Here is a 3,085-nt window from a genome sequence, read left to right as displayed (position 1 = left end):
ATCTATTTCTTACAGCACAATTATTTTATTGGACAAAGGGGGGGGGGGGGGTTGGAGGAGGGGGATCTTGCTCGTAAAAATAGGGAAAACAAAATTGTCATCTGTTATAGTCAGTGCATTATGACTGCGTGGTTGTTATAACCGAGCAGTATGAAAACTAGGAAGCAATCATAAACAAAAATTATTACTAACAATAAGGGGTGCTCTGGTACACCTGCGCCAGCAAACATCAAAACACTATTACGGTCAATGGTTTGAGATAGAGACGTACAAACATGCTACTATGAGATAATCCCTCCTATGTTTAAACATCTAAAAAGGCGTCGTTTGGTTCAAAATTGCCACAATTAAACTCAACGACGTGCAAAAGTGCCTTCAAACAAAACATCCCTTTTTTTCAATTATTATGGGTTTATGCTCAATTGTGTTATTTACATTTATGACCATAACTCCAAAAACAGATCCAAAATTTAATTTAGAAACAAGAGATCAAACAAGAGACATTAAAAGAATCTGCCACTTTAAGTCTGTTTAGGATTGTTGATTTTATAAATAGTGAATATTATAATGTAAAATATAGTGCATCGTTTTGTTGCAAAAAGTGCATCAATTTTGACAAATGAACAGTTGAGGATTGCAACAGACTTTTAGACACTCATGCAGATTAACTAGAAATAAAATCCGAAGAACACTGTCTGATTCATATCACCATAGTGAACACAAAGTAAATCCGAGACTGTTATTAGACACTTTTGTACTGTACAAGCTATATTAAACTATGATCATATCAAAGTATACCATTTCAGACTATTTTTCAGCCTACAATTTGAACGCTGGTTTTACTTTGGTCACGTTAATTATTATCATTACAATTGCCACAAAAAGAATGCATTTGCGTTAATTCTTGTCATATCTTCTTAGGATCTAACTTCACATTTGTGAATCGAAAGCCTAATTTTCAAGTTAGGTTGGAGTAAAACTATTATTTCTGAATTGAATTTTGCGATGCGAAGCACCACTTTCTAAATAAGTTGCTAAAACGCAGATTAGATGACAATTTAAATAATCAACTGAATTCAAGCAGCACAAAATTGGAGAATGAAATCAGAAAAGGAAATTGAAAAGAAATAGAACTTGATCAGTACTTGTTCACACAATAGCAACTGTAAGATTGCCTATTGCGCGCAAACACGTTCTCGGGAGCAAGAGCCTCCTTCTACTGAGCCTCGCGCTCTTCTGGTCTTCTCCCGGGTTCCTGTGCTCCTCCTCTGCAAGGGGGCAACCTCACTTCTGCTGTTGGCTACTGGACTAGGAAGAAGAGGAGAGTTGCAGCTAGAAGATTGAATTGAAGTCTTCTGGAGAGGGTAGCTGGAGAGAGGGCCAAGTCCGTTGTTGAAGCTCCAAAAAGTCCGAAACAACTGATTTTGAATTTTTCAGTGTCCTCTTTTTCCATATGCCTTAAGTTCAGCCAATCAAAAGCATTGACGTCAGAACTCTGCTTCTTTTCTTTTGGTAATACGTACCGCATGGAGCATGAACTTGGAATTACCAGCCCTCTCCTCAGCATCCTTTCCTATTTTGTTCATGCATACAAATTTCAATCAGAATCACCTACCCATATTTCAAGTAAATTACTTTTTAATAAATTGCACATATGTGTTTCTACTAAATGAGGGGTATGAAATTGATACTTCATTAAAAAGGGTAATATAATTTGTTTTATGGTGTAATCAACCACCTGAGCCTCGCTTCCTTGCTAACTTTCCATCTTTTTAGTCCAGTCCAATACAGAAAGCGTTATTCAACACTTATAAACCAGAACTTTTTTAACTCAAGAGAATGGCAGCTCGAAAAGCTCACAATTTATCGTCATCCAGCTCAAGCTCCGGGGACTCGGAAACCCCAGTGAGTAGCGCGACGACATCCCCATCGACAAACACAGTGGAGACTGTCGCCTCCTCAGCGGAGCGAAACCGCCGAATCACCCAGTTTACGGTCCCCCGGTCCAGCGGCGGCAAGCAACCGAGAGGAGTGTCAGAAGATCGCGGTCGAGGTCGCCTAGACGGAGGCCGGAGACGACTTCTACTACGACGAGTGGGGGAAGTGCCAGTGGTGGGACTACGCCTGGGAATACTAGTGGGGGTAACGTTACGAGAGGGGGCATGACCCTGAACTTTTACGGGAATGTTACTCTAAACTTCCATTTGTAGTGTATATAATTATTAGACTCGACTTATTACCGCCGTTTGCATGTAATACTAATAGACTGAATTTACATTCTTTTCTTTCTTCCCTTAGTCAAGCGAATAGCGCTTGACTCAGGCATATTTCTTTTGTTATAAGCATTTGAGGCTATGCAACAATTATGTAGTCCTAAATTGCGTCTAATTTTCAATCCTACAGCAACTTAAACAGAAGTTGTTTATGACATAACAAATTAATCCCGCAAATTAATCGTCTAAGAAATTGAAAAGATTAGTCACCTGTCTAAGTGAAGGAACAAAGAATTAAATAAATATGAACAACACAAGATAATGAATATAAAAATGGCATTGAAAATGAGTACTAAATAATAATGAAATGTTATGCTCATATGACAAAAACTTACGCAATTCAAACCGAATTTAAATACGGGTTCCTAGACTCCATACAGGATGTACCAGAACCGCACACGGCATCTGTGCTATTTTTGCGCGTAATCAAAAAATTGTAACGTAAGGTTATTTGCATACTTTTATATGAGAACTGAATTTAAAAAGGGGTTTTGCAGCAACTCATTAATTGTAGAATCTGCACAGTGCTCTTAGAAACCTAATTGGGATCCAAGAAATATCTTTATGGCCCCGAACGGGATCTCGACACGAATTTAAGAATATTTGGACACTAAATTAAGGTCATCTGTACACATATTTAAGAGAAACGGACTCTGATCTACTAATTCAAGGCGCGCTACAAGCAAAAAATTAGGAGGGTATCAGTGATTTCAATCCCAGTGTGGCGACCCACGTCATCCACACTAAGTACAATCTTCGGATTTCAACTTCTTTTCCAAGTTCACACAAGGCTTTGGATTTCAATTGAACCA

This window comes from Convolutriloba macropyga, chromosome 3, assembly GCF_964194025.1.
Source record: "Convolutriloba macropyga chromosome 3, txConMacr16.3, whole genome shotgun sequence".
NCBI lineage: Eukaryota > Metazoa > Xenacoelomorpha > Acoela > Convolutidae > Convolutriloba > Convolutriloba macropyga.
Note: the sequence above shows the minus strand (reverse complement) of the source record.